Source organism: Pteropus alecto, unplaced genomic scaffold (genome assembly GCF_000325575.1).
Source record: "Pteropus alecto unplaced genomic scaffold, ASM32557v1 scaffold239, whole genome shotgun sequence".
NCBI classification, from domain to species: Eukaryota; Metazoa; Chordata; class Mammalia; order Chiroptera; family Pteropodidae; genus Pteropus; species Pteropus alecto.
The window spans coordinates 11,518,770-11,529,185 of record NW_006494613.1 but is presented as its reverse complement, the minus strand read 5'-3'; the positions used below and the strand labels follow the sequence as shown (position 1 = coordinate 11,529,185).

At 35.2% G+C, this 10,416-nt stretch overlaps 1 pseudogene; it reads right to left on the bottom strand.

The window, feature by feature from the left end:
* Positions 1-7,990: 7,990 nt before the first annotated feature.
* LOC112474502 lies at positions 7,991-8,109 on the bottom strand (annotated as a pseudogene).
* Positions 8,110-10,416: the final 2,307 nt, after the last annotated feature.

Genomic DNA, 10,416 nt, shown 5'->3' with positions numbered 1-10,416 from the left:
AGGATGACTCTTCAATGTGATTTATGATTATAAATCAAATCAAAGTTAGAATTTATGTGAGACTACATTCTTGAACAGCTCCTTCCTTTTCCTTACTTCTCTCATTCACAGGCTTTCCTGTTGAGAATTGACTTTAATTAATCTTACATACCTGAATTCCTGACTCTGGCTTTGCTTCTGTGGCACCTAATTTTGTAGAGTTGATACCAGAAGTGTTCCTGGAAAGAACACTAAGGATATGATTCTAAAGACAGCTCATCAGCTAGCTACCTACAGTGAACACTCTGTTAAGGTAGATGGAATATTGATTGTTCTTGGCATTCTGTAGCAGTCTGTCATTAAGAATTTACCTGTGGTGAACTGGGAAAGGATAGAAGTAGAAGAAGATGCAATGGGAATAATGCTGGCACTGGAAAAGAAAAGGGAACATACTAATGACAAGGACTGCAAAAATGGATGACTACTGCTGAGCACCAATGATGCTTTCAAGGAAGAAGATAGTTGGGCTCCAGATGATTAGTCATCAATTTAATACAAAGGGTGAAAATCAGAGGTCCTCAATGGCAGTCTTTAAAGAAATATTCATCTCCTGTAGCTTAAGGGGCTGATCATACTGAAGAGTATGCTCAGAAACTACACATAAGAATAGCGAAACTCAAGAAAAAATTTAATATTCAACTCCTGCAAGTCTCCTATGCCTGATAGAGAAGTAGTGGGACTGAGATTGAAAAATAGGGATATCTGGATATATGAACTTGAGAACACTGAGTATCCAGATTCCCTCACACCTCTGAACTTCTAGATAGGGCCCACTCCCTCATATTAGAAGGTAGCAGCTCCTTCCCATCTTCTTTTTTCTTTATTTGTAGTTATTTTAGAGGCCTTAAAACAGTGAGATGCCTTAAAGGATAATGCTTCTTAGTCAGGATCTGCTCCAGCTTCTTGGCAACCCAAAAATAAAGACAAATTTCAGCATGACCGAACTAGTGAAGTACTAAGAAGATAGAGAAAGAAGGATTATAGGATGAGAGATTATAAAGTATGGAACTTCACTATGTTTTATTGACAAGATCTGGAGAGCAAGTCTAGGAGAGCAGGTTGATAATGTTAGATCAACAGGGATAGAATATAAATCTGGATATGGTAGTGTTTCTGATATGGGAACACTTTCCCATCAAACAAGATGTAACACTCTGGCCAGGGCAGCAAAGAGAAGGAAACTAGTTCTAATTCACTAATTGAATGGCTTTTGAAAATTTGGAGGCAAGGTGGGGTATGGACAATAGCCAGCATTACATGAAGTAGAAATGCCAGAACTTCTTAGAAGACTATAGAAAAAGGAATAAAACCATTCAGAGAAGTAGGCATGTTCAAGCAATTTAATTATAGAAGACCCACCAGTCGGTTATATTTCTTGGAAGGACCCTCCATTTTTGCAGGCAGTAAAGGGACAACACTGGCATTAAGAGGTTCTATAGGCTGGGACTTTACGGTTGGAGATTCTGGCCCATAGTTATGATCATTGACTCCCAAAATAAAAAAGGCCAGGTGGCTACACTTAACAATCAGAAGAAAGATGGGCATAATCATTGTAATGGCCATCAATTTCTGAATGTCATCCAGGGTAATATGACATCTGGGGATCTAAAACAATAGATAACAAATTATAGCTTTCCTAGAGAAGCACTGACAGATAAAATAAAGGGCATGCAGTTAAATTTAAATTTCAGATTAAAAAAACATTTATTTTTTTAGTATAAATATGTTCAAAATATTACCTGAGACATATTTATAGTAAAAGCACTTTCATTATTTATCTGAAATTCACATTTAATTGATCTCCTGTGTTTTTATTTGCTATATCTGTCACACTTACCTTAGAGACAAGATGACCGGCCCACAGAGTACAGCTCGATATATATAATTAAAGGTCAAGAATAGATGAGCATAAAGCTTAGGTCTGCCAGCCCCTATGGGCAGATCACTATCTCTTTCCAAGGTTCCAAACTTAAGCAAGTTTTCACACCTGGAATCCATTAGGTAATGGAGAGATCAAGGTCCCCTTGATGAAGAGCCAGGATGCATAGTAATAATTCTCCCAGCGGTTCTCCAAAGGAACTTATGTCCATTTATTCAGGTAATCATTCAGTGAGGAAAAGAGAATACCTACATTTAAAAAAAAAAATTGACAACATATTCTGAATTTACATTAAAGCCAGAATCATAACGTCGTCATGGCACACTTCTTAGAATGTCTGTGCTTGGAAACCAGTTAATAATAAATAGAGTTCTGGAACCAGGTAATAATAAATAGAGTTACTCAGTAGCTGATCTACTGAGTCCACAGGCCCATCCCTGGTCATTTCCCACTTCTCTCCAAGTAAGTGTCACTTTTATTGCATCCTACAAAGTGTTATTGTGATATTTAAATTTTTGTTCTGATGCTTCATAACAGAGGTGTGAGTCAACCCAGGCTAGCTACATAGACAAGAAGGAATAGTAGCTGAAAGGGAGGACAATGAAAAATGAGAAATAGAAAAGAAGATGATGAGTTTTAGTTAAAGCTTCAAACCAAACGCAGCATCAGGTATGTAGTTTATGCCACCAATTATTCTTTTATAAATTTTCCAAGAAATTGTGATCAACCATCATCTTTGAATTTATATATTTTCTGGAGTAAATTTAATTTGTGAAGCAAAAAGATTCATCTGTGTGGGATAAGGATCTGACTGTAGTAAATGCTGTTGCCACTTATCAATTGCCATACTTTTTCTCCCTAGCTGCTGTAAGTGCTGAGGCATGCTGTAGCTAATGGCATATATTTGGAGTCTTATATAGCACATAGCTTTAGCCATTACCAATTATATAATTTGCAGATCCAGTGAAGATTATAAATGTGAGACTTTTTCTTCAAAAAGCAGGAAAAAGTTGTCACTAAAGGAAGCCATGTATAGAGTACTAGACGTATCGTGAGAATTACTTCATAAATTATATAAATGTCTAACCACTATGCTGTACACCTGAAATTAATATAAAATAATATTTTTTAAAAAAGTAAATTAAAAAAAGAACTAACCTATAAAACTTCCTCTTTTTTCATGATCTCTTTCTTGACTTGTTCTGAAGTTTTTTTATTTTCTGTTTAAAATTAAAAGTTTAAAGTATTTGCATAAATTTTATCATTCATCTTTATAGTGTAGAATGCCAGTTTTGAACACAAATATTAAAACATTTAAGTCATATGTAGAATCACCAAAATTACACAATTATAAATCACAACTCATACATATATTTTCTTCTTACAAGAAAAGTGAAAATACACAAAACTAACTTAACTGCTTTTCACTTCTTGATTTGCTCACATTCTACCAACACTCTTTTTCATGAATAAGGAAGAACTGAAAAGGAAAAGAACTATTGGTGGCCTTTTCTTTCCTCTTCCTTTTATTATTTTCAGAGTAATAGTTGGCTAATGGAAGTAACAAGAATAAAAAAAGAATAGGATTTCTAGGTCATTTGTGCTTCTTAAAACACAGTTACCTCTCTTCTTTTCAGCAAGTTCTGGTTGACTCACTGAATCTACATTTCATGGCTATACTATACTTCCATGCTCATGGGGCATTATAAATTGCTATGTGCAATTCAGGTAGCAAGAAATGTGGACACATATTACATGCAATTCCTCTGTTCACTTACATACTCCATTGTCTCATTGGAGTTTACAAGTTCAAAGATAATATCACTGAGGATTTTAAACAAAGACAAGAGAGCACTGAATCAAGTGTGGGGCCCTTCTCAGTGCTGAGTTTTGTGCAGTTTCATAGGCTGTACCCTCATGAAGCCAGCCCTAATTTTGGCTGAGGAATGCAGCTAGACTGATGGGAGCAGCCTTGACAAGATCACCTGGTAAGTTATCTCTTTCGGCCCCAGGTGGTAGACAATGAATTATTTATGGAGCATAAATGGCTGGTCTCCTTACTTCAAGGCCGCCCACTCTGGTGGGTATTGTTATCCAGAGACCCCTTGCCTTTTCCTTGGGTCTTCACAAAACTATACTTTATCTGAAATCATATTCTTGTTGATATTCCTTTTTCCTCTCCTCCTCCCCTCACTCTCAAGTTTATCCTGAAGAATACATGAATTGTTTCTGGCTCTGTTTCTAAGAAACCTAATCTAAGACAGCATTTGTTATACAAATCCAAAATATTAAATCTTTCTTATTTAAAATATGGTAATTAATGTTAATTTGTATAGTCAGAAAAGATTCTCTTATATGTACATTAAATTTGTGGTTTTAGAGATTAAGATAGAGCTGCATTTTCCCACTTAGCAGGAACAAATATCTACTGGAAATGACAATGTTGTTCGTTCTTAAATGTAGACACATACTTCAGAATACAAAGAAATTGAGAAGAGGAAGGTGGTTTTGTCATAGCTATTAGAAGAATAGCTACTGAGAACAGAATTATAATTCATCAAATGTTAAGGTTATTATTGGTCTTAAGAACCTACTTTTCTCTTGGTGATTAGGCAATTTTTAATGATCCCTCATGGCAGGAACATGATGACAACCAGAGTATAACTGGTCAAATGTACTGGTCACAAAGCAATAATTTATCTTAAGGTGAGAGAGAGAACACAACTAAGCTACTTCTGTGTGTATAGGTTATATAAAGACTAAGACGGTCCTTACTCTCCGAAATTAAAAAAAAAAAAAATTACTAGATGAAGGACTATGCCTATCTTCTCTTGGTAGTCTAATCATTCAGCCATCTAGTTCTGAGAGCCTAATAACATTTGCAATTGGCTTTTTAAAAATCTAAGTTAAAGATTTTTTTTTTATTATTTTTTTTTATTTTCACTTGGCTGAAACCTTTTATGGAGTGTTTTTAACTATCTTTCATGTATGTGTTTTAGAGGAATAAAGCAAAAGATCAAATTAGGTCCATCCATGTTCTCCTAAACAGCAAGATTTCATTCTTATTTTATGACTGAGCAATATTCCATTGAATATATTTACCATATCTTCTTTATCCATTCATCTATCAATGGACACTTAGGATATCTCCATGTCTTGGCTACTGTAAATAATGCTGCAATGAACATATGAATTCCCATCGTTTATAGTAGTGTTTGGAGTTTCCTAGTTTTAAGGATCTTGTTTTCTTATCCATTCAGCTACCCTATCTTTTGATTGGAGCATTTAATACATTTGCATTTAAAATAATTGTTGCTAGATATGTAGCTATTGCCATTATATTATTCATATTCTTGATCTTTTTTTCTTTCTTCTTTGTATTATTAAAATAATCCCTCTAACATTTTCTGCAACACTGGTTTGGTGATGATGAACTCTTTCAGCTTTTTCTTAACTAGAAAGATCTTCATCTGTCCTTAGATTCTAAATGACAGCTTTGCTGTGTAGGGTAATTTTGGTTGAAGGTCCTTGCTTTTTTTCGCTTTGAACATTTCCTGCTAATCTCTTCTGGTCTGCAAAGTTTCTGTTGAGAAATTGGATGACAGTCTTATGGGAGTTCTCTTGTAGGTAACTAACTGCTTTTTTCTTGCTGCTTTTAAGATTCTCTCTTTGTCTTTAACATTTAAAATTTTAATTATGTTGTGTCTAGGTGTGAGCTTCTTTGGGTTCCTCTTATTTGGGACTCTGAGTTTCCTGGTTTTATATGTCTATTTTCTGCACCAGGTTAAGGAAGTTTTCCATTATACTTTCTTAAAATAGGTTTTCGATTCCTTGCTTTCTCTCTTCTCCTTCTGATATCCGTATGATAATAAAGTTGAGTTCATTTGAGGCTGTCCCAGAGGTTCCTTAAACTATCATTTCATGGGGAGGAATTCTTTTTCCTTGTTGCTCTTCTGATTGGGTGTTTTCTGCCTTATCTTCTAAATCTCTGATTTGATTTTCTGCTTCATTAAATATACTGTTAATTCCTCCTAAGGTATTCTTCATTTCGATTATTATAGTCTTCATTTCTAACTGTTTTTTTTGTTTTTGTTTTTTTGTTTGTTTGTTTGTTTTGTTTTTTTTTTTATGTTTTCTATCTCTCTGTCAAAGTTCTCACTGAGTTTATCTACTCTTGAGTTCATTGAGCATCCTTATAACCAGGGTTGTAAACTCTGCACCTGAAAGATTGCTTGTCTCTGTTTTGTTTAGTTCTTCTTCTGGAGATTTGCTGTTCTTTCATTTGTGACATATTTCTTTGTCTTTCCATTTTGGCTGCCTACTTGTGTTTGTTTCTATGTGTTAGGTAGGGCTGTTATGCCTCTTGGTCTTAGTAGAGAGGCTTTCTGTAGTAGGTGTCCTGTGGGTCCCAGTAGCACAGTCTTCTCTCATCACTTCAACCAGGTGCTCTAGTTATATCCCTTTTATTGGTTGTGTGTGATCTCCTGTTGTAGTTGAGCCTTGACTGCTGTTTGCTCTTCAATAAGAGGGATTGATCCTTAGGCTGATTGGTTGTGATTACTGGCCATGATCAGTGGAGGAGCTGTTGTGCAGGAGCTAACTTTACAGAGCAAGATTTACTTTAGCAGGGCTCTGGTACCTGCCTTGTCTCCCCTTTGGGTGTGACATCCTCAGATGTGCCCTTGAGTGGTACTTCGGCTTAGAACAAAGCTGGCCACTGAGCATGCAGGCTGGGGCCTCTTGTGAGGGGCCCTGCCACAGGTCAAATTCAGCTGCATTTTGTGTCCTGCCTGGGGCCACCTGCCATGAGCCACCAAAAATCAGATGGCTGCCACCCATGCTGGGCTTAGAAGTGCCTCTAGAGGCCAAGCCTTAAACTGAGGTTGTCTGCTGCTAGTGCCAAGCTTGGGGCTGCTCAGCAAGAGTCACAGGGCACACCAAGGGCAGATATTACTCTTTTAGGTTTTTAATGAAAACCCTTGAGAGTTTTTAGAAAAGTCTGCAGCATAAATAAAGACTTTTTTTTTTTTTTTTTTTTTTTAGAAAAAGCTACTGGAAGCAGCTTTGGTGAGCCTATAAGTTGGGAGGGGTGGGGTCCCAAGGAATCACCAGGGTGAGGTGACCAGTATTAGATATGTTGATGGAGACTCAGATATGGCATCTACCTGGTTCTGCAAGCCAAACAGGAAAGGGCTTAACAAAGGAACTATGTCCTCTGCCTGCCCTCTGTCTGGGAGAAAGCTGTCCCTCCAGTCCTTGCCGTGAAGCCAGACTACTCATGTTCTCCCCATGTGTCCCTGGAGTCTTTCATGTTGCTGCCCCAGAGCTAAAGATCAGAGCTAGTAAGTTCATGCAGGTCCCTTAAGAGGAGAATATATGACTCCTGCAACCCTCTCTCTCACTCTGCCACAATTTCCACTGGTTTTCACAACCAGAGTTTCTGGAGACTTTTCCTGGCATTGGAACCATGAACTGAGGACCCCAGTGTGGGACCGAGACCCGTTAATTTTCCAGGGGAACCTCATCAGCCAAGATATTTTTCCCGATTGTCAACCTCCACATGCTGGTGTGGGACCATCCCATTTCCCATCTCTCTTCTCCTAACAGTCTCTAGGTGGCCTCTTCTGTGTATCCCTAGTTGTAGGACATCTTTTGAGCTAGACTTCAGGCTATTCCCAATGATGGCTGTTCTATGGTTTAGTTGTAATTCTGATATGATTTTGAGATGAGGTAAGCATAGCATTTACTTACTCTGCCATCTTGACACTTAAAATATTATTTAATTCATTTTACTTTTTTATATTCTTACATTTTCTGTCTTAACTGATAACTTCAGTACTTTTACTTGTATTTTGATTTCTTAATCATGTGCATTTTTAATATCGTCTTACTTTTTACTTTCTTTTTGTTCTGCTTTTTAAATATTCTCTCTCTTACTTTTCTGAACTTTATGTTTATTTATTATATATTTATTTACTTACTTACTTATTTTTAGGCGAAGCAATCCTTGGTTGACTTCACAGATTGCAAGGATCTTGTCAGCTTACAATCTCTTATTTTTTTTATTTTTTATGCCTACAGCACCTGGTCTTTCTAGTTGGTCTCCCATCCAAGTACTAACCAGGCTCGACCCTGCTTAGCTTCTGAGATCAGACAGGATCAGGCATGTTCAGGGTGACATAGCTGTAGACATAATCTTTATTTTTAATTAATTATTTTATAGACTATTTTTAAAACAGTTTTATACATATAGAAAAATGTAACAAGAAATATGAAGAATTCCAATATATCCCATGTACCACCCCTCACTTCCCCTATTATCAACTTCTACTCCAGAGGGGTATAATTGTTATAACTAATGAATCTACATAAAAGTGTCACTATCAACAAAAGTCCATAGTTTATACTGGGGTTCACTCTTGATGTTATGTATTCTATGGGTTTAGACAAATGTATAATGATATGTATCTACTATTATAATAGCATACAAAATAGTTTCACTGATCTAAAACTCTTGCCTATTTATTTTTTTCTCTCTTGTAAGCTCTAGTAACTACTGATCTTTTATTGTCTTCGTAGTTTTACTTTTTCCAGAATGTTATACTTTTGGAATCATACAGTATGTAGCCTGTCATATTAGCTTCGTTTACTTAGTAATAAGTTTTAAATTTCTTCAATGGATTTTCATAACTTAATAGTTCCTTTTTTTTTAACACCAAATAATATACGTTGTCTGGATGTACCACAGTTTATTTATCTATTTACTTACTGAAAGATATCTTGATTGCTTCTGAGTTTTAGATAGTATGAATAAGCTGATTATATATATATATATATATACATATATATATATGTGTATATATGCATATGGTTGCAGATTTTTGTGTGGACATTTTCATTTCTTTTGGGTAAATAACAAGGGAACTCATGCTGGGTTGTATGGTAAAAGTATGTTTAGTTTTGTAGGAAACTGCCAAACTGTCTTCCAAAGCAGCTGTGCCATTTTGTAGTCCCACAACCTCAAATGAAAGTTCCTGTTATTCCACATCCTTGCAGCATTTGATATTGTCAGTGTTTTGGATTTTGCCCATTCTAATAGGTTTGTAGTGCTGTCTCATTTTTTTAAAAAAATTGTACTTCTCTGATGACAAATGATATGGAAGATCTTTTTATATGCTTATTTACCGGTTGTATATCTTCTTTGATGAGGCATATGTTCATGTCTCTTGCCCATTTTTAATTATGTTGTTCATTTTCTTATTATTGAGGTTTTTTTTTCTTTTTGTATATTTTAGATAACAGTCCTTTATCAGACATGTCTTTTGCAAATATTTTCTACCAGTCTATGGCTTGTCTTCTTTTTCTCATTCTCCATAACTGTCTTTGCAGAACAGAGGTTTTTAATTTTAATGAAGCCCAGCTCATCAATTATTTGTTTCATGGATCCTGTTTTTGGTGTTGTATTTAAAAATTCATCAATGTACCTAAAGTAAATAGATTTTATGTTACTTTGTAGGAGTTGTGGTTATGAAGAGTGTTGTGTTGGTGGAAACTAAATTTCTGTGTATAGGTTTTAAGGCACACACACTACTGGAGGTCTTCTAGACAGTGATGTAGGTGTTTAGAAAAAGAGCGCTTTTCAGTTAAAACTTTTTTTTCTAATAGAGGTCATAGAACCTATGTAGGCTGTACATATGTTTGGATTTGAATTGAGATCTGGTAACAACATAGTTTTGAGTACTTTTCAGTGTTTAAATCAAAGAATCATATAACTGGCAGGCAATATTGCATTTGGAATTGTACAGAGAACTTATCTCTAAGGAAAATGTAGACAGAAATTTTTGAATATAAAGCAACTTTAATTAGGGAAAGGAATCATAGTATGAAAAAAAAATAATTATGACTCGAGACAAATATACCTGGTCACCAAAGTTTGAACTGCTTTTTATTAGCTTGGGGAATAAGCCATTTTATTTTTGTGTGTGTGTCTTATTTCTCTTATGTAACTAAACACACAAACCAGCAATTATAAAACCTACCTCACAGTTTTTGTGAGTCCTATAGCTCATAGAAAACCAATTCTCTTGTCACATAATAAGGTCTCAATAAATTACAGAATTCTTACTTACCTATATTCCATGTGAGTATTAGAAAACTATAGTTTTTGTGATGAATAGAAGTAGCTACGAGACATCTTTGTCTCTCTGTCTTTTTATCTGTTTTTCTTTTCCATCTGTTATATTTATCTACATCTATAGCAATATATTCATGTTTTATTGTGGAAATTTTCTCTTCTACAACAAATAATTTTTTTTCAGAAGGAATGTCAATCTTTTTAAAATACTATCTAACATGTTTTTAAAATGTAGTCTATAATATATAGTATTATTTTATTGCTGGGCACTGGTCATAAACTTGATCTTATTTTTATATAAATTTCTATTTACTCATATAAAGCAAAACGTAAAGCACCTGGTATTTTTAGGTTTGTGAACCAA